Source organism: Pleurodeles waltl, chromosome 11, assembly GCF_031143425.1.
Source record: "Pleurodeles waltl isolate 20211129_DDA chromosome 11, aPleWal1.hap1.20221129, whole genome shotgun sequence".
In the NCBI taxonomy this organism is placed as follows: Eukaryota; Metazoa; Chordata; class Amphibia; order Caudata; family Salamandridae; genus Pleurodeles; species Pleurodeles waltl.
In genome coordinates, this window is record NC_090450.1 from 803838061 (window position 1) to 803851478 (window position 13418).

The 13418-nt window shown below is 46.2% G+C and overlaps 1 protein-coding gene across 2 annotated transcripts in view; it reads left to right on the forward strand.

The window, feature by feature from the left end:
- The window catches only part of RASAL1 (RAS protein activator like 1), a 658663-nt gene that overhangs the window by 499014 nt on the left and 146231 nt on the right, over positions 1-13418 (forward strand). The window lies entirely within an intron of this gene.

The window sequence follows — 13418 nt, forward strand, 5'->3', positions numbered from 1 at the left end:
CGGTTGGTAAACCACACTGTAATACCCACTCTAAAACATTTGCAGATCTGTGAGGACATACATGTGAGTGTCACTGTGATAAGCACATTGTTGATTTTTGCTGTGGTGTAAGTTACAAAGGAAAATTAGGAAGAATGATGTTTAGGACCAGGTGCACAGGGGGCAGACATCTGAAAGGCCAAGGTACAAAATTACACAATTCAGCATAGATAGAAAAACAATGGGATTTTGTGAGTCCCAAAATGTTTAGTAATCACCAACATGCCATTACCTAGATTAGCAGTTTGTAATGTCTTCATTCTTTTCAAGCACAAGGGTTTCCATTGAAGAGCTAAATCCTCTCTTGGTGTAGGAATGTTGTCGAAATAGAGAAGATGGCCTTGTTCTGTTCTACATAACGCCTTCGTTTTTGAAGTGTTGACAACCCCAGATTTGGAAAGAACAGTAAATCTGGGTCTACAGATAACATTGGGTATGATAATTCCGTCACTACCCAGTGACCCAGTAATATTCCTGCTTCTCAAGGAACCAAAGAGGAGGAACAACATTCTGTTGAAGAGGAATGCAGCTTCCCAGCTACAAGAGATCGATTTCCTACTTGCTCATCATCGACCACTTGTGCCAAACATATAGCCATGGTCATAGCTGCTCTACACTGAAACATTTCACTTATTACCTCCGACTTTTTAACTAAACTAAGACAGTCTGCCCTTAGGCCCCTCTTCCACCGCCTCAAATTCCAGGTAAGAGGCAAGGCTTCTTCAGTAGGAAGTTTAGTCAGAGAATGTATGTCGCAACAACGCATGCTGGAACCACGCATGCCTAAACAATGCAGTTGGAACAACGACCGCGCTGTTATCACTAATGCCTTTACCACGAATGCCTTAACAATGATTTTTCATTGTAAGGGCATTTCTGGTAAAGGCATTAGTGAATGGCATGCGTGGTTCCAGCATGTGGCCCCCCAACCCTAAAAATTGCCGCAACCCCCCACAGCCTGCCCCTAAAACCACCCCAACCTCCCACCCGCCCCTAAAATTACCCTGACCCCCCCATCCTTCCCCTGAAACCTAAAACCACCCCAACCCCCTGCCCCTAAAATTACCACAACCCCACCCCTAAAACCTAAAACCACCCCAACCCCCACCCCGCCCCTTAAACCTAAAACCACCCCCACCCCCTCACCCGCCCCTAAAACCACCCCAACCTCCACCCCCTAAAATTACAGCGACCACCCCACCCCTAAAACCACCCTAAACCCCCACCCCGCTCCTAAAACCTAAACTACCCCAACCCCCACCCCCAAAAAGTAAAATACCCCAGACCCCCCACCCCTCACCTAAATCTAAAAATACCCCGACCCCCCCACCCCTGTCCCTAAAACAAAAAATGCTGCAACACCTCTCCCCGCCCCTAAACCACCCTGACCCCCACCCACAAAAACAAAAAATACCCGACCCCCCACCCGACCATAAAACAAAAAATGCCCTGGCCCCCCTCCCCGCCCCTAAACCACTCCAACCCCCACCCCCAAAAACTAAAAATACCCTGACCTCCCCACCCGCCCGCCCCTAAAACCTAAACTACCCCAATCCCCACCCCCAAAAAGTAAAAATACCCCAGACCCCCACCCCGCTCCTAAAACTAAAAATACCCCGAAACCCACCCCCGCCCCTAAAACTAAAAATACCCGCCCCTAAAACAGCCCCAGTTCCAGCCCCACTTACCTCCTCCTTGATCGTGTCCTCCTCCTCAGCCGACTCCCTTCTTCTGTGCCTTAACCCCGCATGTGTGTGGTTAAGCACATGCGTGGTTAAGGCCCCGAACAAGGAAGTCGTACTTCAAGCTGCTTCCCTTAGTCAGAGTTTCCCTGATCACCTTTGTAGAAGTAACCCCATCTACTCAAAGATTAAACTGCAGCTTATTTGAGTGATGATGGTGGCAGGCCAATGGTATCAGTGGAAGAATTGTCTGATGATTACTTTACCACAGCGAGAGTAGGGAAAGTTGAAATACACTGGCAAGGGGTTACTTTTCTTTATTCGCATGGATGTTACAGATTCAGAAGGGGTCCACAGTGACCATGTTGGATGGATAAATGGGGACCACTGCCACCATCACAGTAAAATAATAATGGACCTTTCTAAGGTGAACCTTGCAGAGACTACCAGCAGCCTTCTTGTCTCATCTTTCTAACAGCATTTCTTAGGAGTCGCACAGTATTCACTTTGACATATATGTTATGTGTGGAAATAGATAAGATGCATTAGTCTTTACTAACAACAACTCTGCAATTTTGAATCCGAACTTAACCCAGGGCCACTGCAGCCTGGATTCTCAACTATTCCACTTTAGAGCTTTGTTTCCTATAGCAGCAATCCTGGAATTGGCAGAAGGACCAATTACCACTACTTCCTGTAATTCTGAAGCAGATCCGTTAGAGACCCACCTACGAGCCATACATACCTGGGGGCGCGCGAAAACTGCAAACAGGCAGATTCGGACAGCAGAACAGGGGTATTTAAATTGCCATTCCACGTGCATTGATGAAAGGTTATTTTAAGAGGAGGGAGAATCAAAATGGACAAGAACACATCAACATGTTTGTCTACATGAAAGTGCAATCTCCCTCCGAAGCAACTAGATTAATGTTTTATAACATACCAGAAGGACTCGTGCATAGACCTTTCCATCCTAGTTATGCTACTTCAGAAACACTGCTTACCCCTAAGAGAAAAGAGAGGTAAAAAAAGGGGGATTCGAGGGAGGGATCCTACCCCCAACAAGCGGAAAATATACATTTATATATATAGAAATGTGGTTTGGGGTTGTTTATCTCACCCTCCCATAAAAAGTACACACACAAACAAAATCACACACACGCCCACCCTTCCCTCCGAGCCCTCCCCCCACACATAAAGCCATTTAAAATAAATTAATCGTACCTGCAGTGTTCTGAAGTAGGTACGTTCCTGATGTTGTAGTTGCAATGTAGCGAATCCCAATGTCTTTGTATGCATTATAATGACACATAACCGACTGCAGACTTCAATGAGAGTTTGTGAATGAGTTCAAACTCAACGATGAAGCACTTGAAGTGACTAGTGCGGGTCAGAGTCAGAACGCACTCAGTGTCTGGTTATGAAAGATAAGGTGAAGAGTCCTCTAGGATTGCGGCATTAAGGAGTTTACAAGACAGTATAATGACGATTATGACCTATGTAGAAGCTGATTGATATATGACTAAAGGGAAAATAAGTGAAATCTTTAAGGACACAAGGTAGCTAATGTAAGTGAAAATGAAGGGAGGAAGTAGATTTGGAATCATGTATCTTTACCCACTTTTTCAACATAAAACACTTTGGGGGGTTCTTTAGAGTTTTATGGATGCAGGACATCTGGCAAAAAATGGCAGATGTCCAGTCCATCCTTTTTAGAGCGTAGTTGCCGGCATACACTCCAAATTGGGCCAGCAGTCTACCCAACAATCTCTAAATAACCTCTTTTTGTGAGCACCTCACACTCTCTCAAAACACCATTATAAACAAGGCAGTATCAAAACCTCCCCAAGGAGGGACAAATGTAAAGCATTTACCAATGAAAACAAAGACTTTTTGGAAGGCAAGTTCATGAAAGAGTGAAAGTGTTGGGCGTGGTTAAAAGCCCACAATACTTACAAGAGGTCAAAGCGCTTGCACGCTCGACCTAAAAATGGATATAGCCGAATTTTAAAGAATTGTCATCTCAGGTCAGCTCCTCTGAGTTCTACTACTTTTATCTACCATAGGGCAAAAAATGGTCTTTGTTGGTGAGCTGCCACCACCTACCTTAACATGTACTGGCAAAGCCAAATCCAAGCTGGATTGTAACTAAGAAGAAAATAAAACATGCAAAGTGTTTTTTTTTTTTTAAGCGTGGTGGGGTGGAAACTTGAGCAATGGGGAGAGGGAAGCCAAAGCAACAGAGTGGGGTCAGGTATTGGGGGAGCCGAAGCAACACAGATGTGCAGGAGAAAGGGTGCACGGGTGTGCAGGAGAAAGAGAGGAAGCCCAAAAAAAAAACACAGGGGAGAACGGGAGGGACTGGAAAGCACATGGAGGGTGTGGGGAAGGAATGGGAAAAAGCATATAGGTGAACGCAACCACGAGTGGTTAGGGAGAAGTACTTCGGTGACAGAGAGAAACTGGGATTGCAGGGGAAAAGATGTACATAAGGGCGACAGTTCAAGAATACATGCACTTTCATGGAGTGCTCAACTGAAAAAGAGCAGTGCTTGCAAAGCAAGCAGTAGAAGCAGAGATGGTAACCAATCAGGTGATGGTAAACAGGCTTTGATTCATGGGAGGAGCATGTACAAGACTGACAAGCTGAGGCATGCATAAGAAGCAGGCAAAAGAGAGTGACAGGAAAGTCAACCAGTGGTAAGCAATGGTTGGGCTTCAAGTCTCCCTGTATTCTTTTTAAGCCACAATATGCCTCACAACAGACAGTGAATGGACTGTCTAATATGTTAGACCTAAAAATGCAAAGCAAACTGCACAGCTGTGTTCAACTGAGTTAATATATAAGGGAAAACCTGCTCCACCTACTGAAAGCTAATGTTCGCTAAGTCCTTTGCAAGGCCTATGTCAAATAAGGAGACACTAGAAAGTGTACAAAAGTAACACCAGCAAGAACCAAACCTAGTACCTCGAGGCCACACTGTCACAAAAATAAATCACCCCAAGAAACATTTTAAACTGATGAAACACATTTTGAACTCACACTCTCTCACAGTTAACCCACACAGTGTGGCAAAAGCTTATAATTTGTGGAATTCTTTGTGAACAGTGTTCACAGAACACAAATGTCACTGTCATCTCTGGAGACGTGAGGAGCACTGCAACATACAGACCTACCGCAGGGATGTAACAATTCAATATTTCTACCTTGAATGTCTCCAAAGAACCACTGCATCACCTAGGGCTTTCACATACCAAACAGACCATACACCAGATACCATGGGTCAGCCTTTCAAAACCTTGTCCTGCACTGCCCTAAGTTCACTAGCAGTAGCTCTTCTTCTAAAACTGATCTTATAATTACCCCACTAGTAAAAGCCCATCACTCCTGGGCGGGACTATTAAAAGCTGCGTTGCTGGTCTGTTGACAGGTTTGTTACAACAGGCTTCAGACTAGGCTGAAGCACTGAACAGTGGCATAATGAAACTTAAGCTCCCCCTGCAAAGTACATGGAGCCCCCCTCTCTGGACTAATTCAGGAGCTCTCAAGCCCAGGTACTGTGCTGAGGAGGCCCCCTGGAGTTCTATGGGCCCCAGCTCTGCAAGGGCTGTGGGGGCCTTTGTTACGCCATTGGCACTGAACTCACCACTCTCCAAGCTGCTGACACCACTCAGTGCATCCTAAGGTAAAGTAAGCCTTGACTTTTGGACTGTTTCTTCTCGACCTATCTTCTTGGGCGTCAGTTGGGGTAGATGGGTATAGCAAAGGGTGCCTGTGGCTATCCCTGGCACAGCTCTTGCAAACCCTGTCCCTAGAGGATATGAAGGGAGTGGCAGGGATAGAAGTGAAACGGACCTGTAAAGAGCCTATGACGAATAGACGCTACACATTCATTCAGCATCATGTCAAGGAATCACAAAAAAAAAGAAAAAAGAAATTGAATCCCAATTTTCGTTTTTATAAATTTATAATTTTCGTAATTTTTTAAAACACTAATCAAAAAACAAAAAGCTTACCTATCACTATGCAGTAAGTGAACTCAGTGCATCATTTAAAGCTGGGCTTAAAGGCACTGCCTCCAAACAAAATTGGCAACTGTCCTACCTACCCACCTCTCGCATTTTGTACCTCTTTTGATTGTCAAGAATGCTGGTTTTACCAATGGTGAGCCTGTGTGGGCTTGGGTGGACCCAGCATCTGCAAGAGTGCTGTTGACAGAGATGCTCAATTTATAGTCGCCTCCAGCTGCAATGTCTGCAGGCTTTCCTCCTATTGGCGTCTGCCATGTACCCTATGCTGGTCCCGGCTTGAAGTGCACAAATGTCTCAGTGAAGCTAGAGATTAGACATCACATCTTTAAAGCAATAGGATGCCAGATAATTCCTCAGTTATGTGTACTAAGAAGAAATAGGTATTTCTTGTAAAACCTAGAGCTTCTCAAAATCACGGGGGAGGTGGGGGTCCAATAAAGGATAGTTAGGGCACATGAGTCTACTATGGGGGTCATTCTGACCCTGGCGGTCATGGACCGCCAGGGCCAACGACCGCGGAAGCACCGCCAACAGGCTGGCGGTGCTTCCATGGGCATTCTGACCGCGGCGGTACAGCCGCGGTCAGAAACCGGCGGTGTCCCGCCGGTTTCCCGCTGCCCCAGGGAATCCTCCACGGCGGCGCTGCAAGCAGCGCCGCCATGGGGATTCCGACCCCTTACCGCCATCCTGTTCCTGGCGGTTTTCACCGCCAGGAACAGGATGGCAGTAACGGGTGTCGTGGGGCCCCTGGGGGCCCCTGCAGTGCCCATGCCATAGGCATGGGCACTGCAGGGGCCCCCTAACAGGGCCCCACATAGATTTTCAGTGTCTGCCTGGCAGACACTGAAAATCGCGACGGGTGCAACTGCACCCGTCGCACGCCTTCCACTCCGCCGGCTCCATTCGGAGCCGGCATCCTTGTGGAAGGGGGTTTCCCGCTGGGCTGGCGGGCGGCCTTCTGGCGGTCGTCCGCCAGCCCAGCGGGAAACTCAGAATGACCGCTGCGGTCATTTGACCGCGGTGCGGTCATTCGGCGGCTCCCGCCGGGCGTGCGGTTACCGCCGCCGGCGGTAGTCAGAATGACCCCCTATATGTCTTAAAATAAACTATCAAAATATCCAATTGGACAGAGGAGGGTCTTCAATAATCACCCAAGGGATATAAGTGTATAGTCTTTCACCCAGGCGTATGACGTGTTCCCGAAATAGCATTAATTAATGTGTATACATTCCAGCGACCGGTTAAGAAAATAAAACCAGCATTCATTTTATATCTCCGCCATATTGTAATGTAGAAATATACTAAAATTACACCATTCAAAACCCACAGTGCATTAATCATTTATAAAAATGTACAATTTTTAATCTAAGAAATCCTAAATGATTAATGAACTTATGTTTACATTTTCCTCTGGCTCACAAACATCTACCTGCTGCCACTATACCTCACAATATAGAACTTCAGGAATGGAGTTAGGAACCACTGTCAGAGCTTACACAATGGAAATCCCATAGTTTGAATGGTTTTCATAACCAGGGGCCCTGACATCCATAAGGGGAGTGCTTCCTTGAAGAACACGAGAACAAGGACTCCTTTCTTCACTAAAGAAAGTGATTCCTTGAAAAATGAAAGAAGAGTGTTCACCGACACCCTTAAAGACATGGCTTCCTTGAAGAATAAGAGAACAAGGAGGCCTGATGTCCTTAACGACAGTGCTTACTTAATGAAAAAGAGACCCATGAGCCTTAACATCCTCAAAAAGAGTGCTTCCGACTACAAGGAGCACTTATTTGAAAAATGAAAGAACAAGAAGTCTGTAAAATGTTAAAGAGAGTGCTCCCTTGAAAAACACGAGAATCAGGAGCCCTGACATCCTTAGAAAGAGTGCTCCATTCAAGAATGAGAGAACGATGGGCTCTGACATACTAAAAGATATTGTTCCCTTGAAGAATGAGAGAACAAGGAGCCCTAGTGTCATTTAAGAGAGTGTTTCCTTGAAGAATGGGAGAACAAGGTGCTCTGGCATAATTAAAGTGAGTGCTTCCTTGAAGAATGAAAGAACAAGGAGCCCTGACATCCTTAAAGAGAGTGCTCTGTTCAAGAATGAGAGAACCATACACTCTGACTTCGTAAAAGACAGCGCTCCCTTGAAGAATGAGAGAACAAGGAGCTCTAGCATCATTAAAGAAGAGGGCTTCTTTGAAGAATGAGAGAACTTAAAAGAGCACTTTCTTGGAGAATTAGAGATGAAGATCCCTGACATCCTAAATGAGAGTGTTCACTTGAAGAATGAGGAACAAGAGCCTGACATGGTAAAAGAAAGTACTCTCTTGAAGGCGAGAACCAGAGGCCTCACACATCATCAGAGAGTGCACTACATTGAATAATGGCACAACCAGGATTCTATTCATTCTTAAACAGAGCGTTCTGTTGAAGAATAATAGAACCAGGGTTTCATGTTTCATTAAACAGAGTACTCCATTAAAGGATGAGAGAACCACTGTCCAGGTATCCTAAAAAGACTTCTCCGTTGAAGAATGATAGAACCAGGGTTGCATGCATCCTTAAACAAAGCGCTCCATTGAAGAATGAGAGAATCAGAGTTCCATGCATCCTTAAACAGAGTGCTGCATTGATGAAGAAGGGAACCAGGGTTGCATGCATCCTTAAACAGAGCGCTTCTTTGATGAATGAGAGAACCAGGGTTCCACACATCCTTAAACAGAGCGGTCCATTGATAAATGAGAGAACCAGGATTGCATACATCCTTAAACAGAGTGCTCCATTGGTGAATAAGAGAAACAAGGTTGCATGCATCCTTAAACAGAGCCCTCCATTGATAAATGAGAGAACCAGGGTTGCAAGCATCCTTAAACAGAGCGCTCCATTGATGAATGAGAGAACCAGGGTTCCATGCATCCTTAAACAGAGTGGTCCATTGATAAATGAGAGAACCAGGGTTGCATGCCGCCCTAAACATAACGCTCCATTGATGAATTTGAGAACCAAGGTTGCATGCATCCTTAAACAGAGCGCTCCATTGATGAATGAGAGAACCAGGGTTGCATCCATCATTAAACAGAGCGCTCCATTGATGAATGAGAGAACCAGGGTGGCATCCATCGTTAAACAGAGCTCTCCATTGATGAATGGGAGAACCAGGGTTGCATCCATCCTTAAACAGAGCGCTCCATTGAAGAATGAGAGAATCAAGGTTGCACTCATCCTTAAACAGAGCAGTCCATTGATAAATCAGAGAACCAGGGTTGCATGCATCCTTAAACAGAGCGCTCCATTGATGAATGAGAGAACCAAGGTTGCACCCATCCTTAAACAGAGCAGTCCATTGATAAATGAGAGAACCAGGGTTGCATGCATCCTTAAACAGAGTGCTCCATTGATGAATGAGAGAACCAAGGTTCCATGCATCCTTAAACAGAGTGGTCCATTGATGAATGAGAGAACCAGGGTTCCATGCATCCTTAAACAGAGCGCTCCAATGATGAATGAGAGAACCAGGGTTGCATCTATCGTTAAACAGAGGGCTCCATTGATGAGAGAGAGAACCAGGGTTGCATCCATCGTTAAACAGAGCGCTCCATTGATGAATGGGAGAACCAGGGTTGCATCCATCCTTAAACAGAGTGCTCCATTGAAGAATGAGAGAACCAAGGTTGCACCCATCCTTAAACAGAGCAGTCCATTGATAAATGAGAGAACCACAGTTGCATGCATCCTTAAACAGAGCGCTCCATTGATGAATGAGAGAACCAAGGTTGCACCCATCCTTAAACAGAGCAGTCCATTGATAAATGGGAGAACCAGGGTTGCATGCATCCTTAAACAGAGTGCTCCATTGATGAATGAGAGAACCAAGGTTCCATGCATCCTTAAACAGAGTGGTCCATTGATAAATGAGAAAAACAGGGTTGCATGCATCCTTAAACAGAGTGGTCCATTGGTGAATGAGAGAACCAAGGTTGCATGCATCCTTAAACAGAGCACTCCATTGATGAATGAGAGAACGAGGGTTGCATTCATCCTTAAACAGAGCACTCCATTGATGAATGAGAGAACCAGGGTTGCATGCTGCCCTAAACAGAGCGCTCCATTGATGAATTTGAGAACCAAGGTTGCATGCATCCTTAAACAGAGCGCTCCATTGATGAATGAGAGAACCAAGGTTGCATCCATCCTTAAACAGAGCGCTCCATTGATGAATGAGGGAACCAGGGTTGCATCCATCGCTAAACAGAGGGTCCATGTATCCTAAAAAGAGCGCTCCATTGAAGGATGAGAGACCCAGGGTCCATGTGTCCTAAAAAGAGTGCTCCATTGAAGGATGAGAGACACAGGGTCCCTGTATCCTAAAAAGAGTGCCTCATTCTCTCTCCACATACGCCTGCACCCGGGGGGAGTCTCCGCCTACAGCCACCGCCCTGAATACCTGCAGTCAGGCATCTGGTCTGATTGCCGAAGCCCATTCTCTAGCGCTCACACAATCACTGCTCTGAGAAGTGCTGCAGCAAAGCGCGCTTTGCAGTCTCGGCCGCTCGTGACTGCTTAACCAATACCGGGACCAGAGTTACATTTAAAAAGAAAATAAACCTTCCTCCTCTGCCCTTCAAATCCCTCACATTCTCTTAATCCCTGTGTGTGCCTCCCTCTTCCTTCCTACCGCACCTACCTCCGGTCTCATCCTTTCTCTCTTGATCTTTCTCTCTTTTTCTATTTCCCTTCCCTCGCTTCGAATGCTGATACGTCCCTTTATTTCTAAATATCATTCCTTCGTTTCCTCTTCTATCCCCCATCGGTACCTCTTGTTATCAGATCCTCCCTTCCCATTTCAATCTTTTACTCCTATTCTCACCCTCGCTCTCCCCTTTCATTTTCCCAATCTTCTCCCTTCTCCCGTCGCTTCTCTCTCTCCCTTCCTGTCTCTCCAGGAGTCGCGGTCCGGGTGGACGCAGCAGTCTCTCGGGCCCGCACACCCAACAGCCTGTGGGTCCCCGCTCTGGACTCCACAACCTGTACCTCCCGGTGCGGCATCGCGTCCTCGGTATTCCTACGCCGGCTGCAGCGCCCTACTTTTCAACTGGCATTTTAGTCTTTGTTCTTGCTCGTTCCTGCAGGGTCTCTCTCTGTGCATCCGCTATTCACCTCCCTCTGTCACACTCTTTCGTCTCATATGCGTCCCCCGTCCCATATCTGTCCCCGCCCTCTGTCTCTCTATCCTGCAGTATTATCGCCCACTCTTCTCTTTTTCTTTCCTCCACTCGTATTCTTTGGATACCCGTTTTTGCCGCCCCAGTCACTATCTTTTTTGTGTCTTGTTCCTTCTCTCTCGCCGTCTCTCACCTTCCCCACCTCTGCTCTCTTAATACTCACTCTCTTTTCAGCCCACCTGGTTCCCTTAGACCCCGTACCCTTTGATATGTCTCACCCTTTTCTCCTTCATCACTCTCTTCCCCCGTCCACTCTCTGCCTCTCTAATTCTCACTCTCCTTTGTCCTGATTATTTACCCCTCACAATTCCTCTCTCCACATTTCCTCTTTTTCCCCGCTCTTCCTTCATTCCCATATTTTCCATGCCAATCCCTCACTTTCCCTAATCTACGCTCTGGCCCATCTCTGCCCCTATCTTTGTCTCCATCTTTTCTATTCGCGCATTTCATCGCTGTCCTATCTCTCACTTCCATCTCTTGCTCTCCCCATCCTCTCTCCCGCTCCCACTCCTGGATCCCTCAATCCTCTCTTCCCTGCGTTCCTCCTTTACCCCATTCTCCCTACCCCCACTTCTGTTTCTTCACACTTAATGGGCTGTGAATAGGTCTACATTTTAAATCTTGACCTGAGAACCTGGCTCTCCATTTTAATCACGTTAGCAGTGATCTTTCTATCTCCCCTTCCATCATGGCTATGTATTTATCTTACCCTAAAAATGGCTTTGTTTCCATGGAAACTGCCGGAACCCACTCTCCTGGGGCGAGAGGGACAGCGCTGAAGCCTGCCCTCTAATGCACAGCTCCACTACTGTCGTCATCCCTTTGTCGCCTATTCTTGGGTTCTAGAGCAGTGTGTTCTATCTTTGACCTAGAACAACTGTCCTAAAACTCAATGACTGGTACAGAGCACACAACCTTCTACGTCTGCGCTCGTGACAGCCTTTGATACAAGTGCAATTCTTTAATTTCCTGTTTTGCTCTTGCTGACCAGTCAAAGATATATTCAGGGCCACTAGAATTATGGGGCATGGGAGGATCAAATTATGAGGCAGGGCTGACTAAACAAGATATCAAAAAAAGGCAAATAATAGGTGTAATGTAGCACATTTTGAAGCAGTAGTACTTCAATATTTTGTGAGCTTTGCACGAGTTCACACTGTATGGGCAAATATTTCTCCTCATAAATATCAGTTTAGCTCTGAAATAAAACAACCACTAACTGAAAAGTGATTAGTCTCTGTGACGCAATGCAAGTCAAAGGGCAGCAACACGTTTGGTAGTGTTTTACCACATTTTTATAGTTATGAGCTAGAGGCAGTTTTTTGTGTTAAAATCTGCACATTCTGCAGATGATGATGGATTATGTGGCAAATCCATAATTATGTGGAAAACACTGCATGTAGCATTGCGTAATTCCAGTGGCCCTAGGTATATTTAACAACGCTGTGTGCACTAAAACTAGCTCTAAATGATAACTCTAGCATGGTTCCAGGCTGACCCGACATATAAACGCTGCACTCAGCCAGTTTGCCACTTGTTTACCAGTGCAGTTAGGACATTCTAGGAGGCAAGTGCACTGATTAAAACATTAAAAAGCCTGCTGCAGTCAAATAACCAATAAACAAATAATTGTTTCCTGTGGCGGCTCCTCCATTTGGGTGGAGGAGCATTAGCCCCTCCCCTCCCCCCACCAGCAGCAGAAGCTGCAAACCTTTCATAAGGAAGGGACAATAAACTATGGCCTGATTTATACTTTTTGGTGCAAAACTGCATTAACGAAGTTGTGCACCAAAAAGTTTAGCACTGGCTTGCACCATTTCTGAGCACCATCCGGGCACCATATTTATGGAACGGTGCAAGCCGGTGCAAAGGGTAGGCTAGCGTAAAAAAAAAAAACGTTAGCCGGGTGGAGCTGGCGGTATGAAAGAAGGGGGTTTTGCACCAAAAAAATGACAGAAGGCAGGTTAGGAAAAAAAAAAAAGACTAACCAGCCTAGCGTCATTTTCTAATGCAAAACCATCCATACCGCATGACTCCTGTCTTAGAAAAGTCAGGAGTCATGCTCACCACCCCAATGGCCGGCACAGGGGACCAGGGTCCCCTGGGCATGGCCACTGCACCCAGTGCCATGTAGGGGGGCCTATTTCAGGGTCCCCAATGGCACTTAAAAAAAAAAAAAAAATGTACCTGTTCTTACCTATACTTACCTGGGATGGGGTCCCCCATCCTCCGCTGTCCCTCTGGTGTGGGTGGGGGTGTCCCTGGGTGTCCACCATGACAATAGGCCCAATGGTCCCCTAACGCCTGCACCTGACCCAGGCGTTAAATAATGGTGCAAAGCAAGCTTTGTATAATTATTTGACCCCTCCCCCCCCATGCGTGATTTTAGCACGGGGGATAAATATGGCGGTAAGGGTAGATAGTCATTTTTTGCACGGGA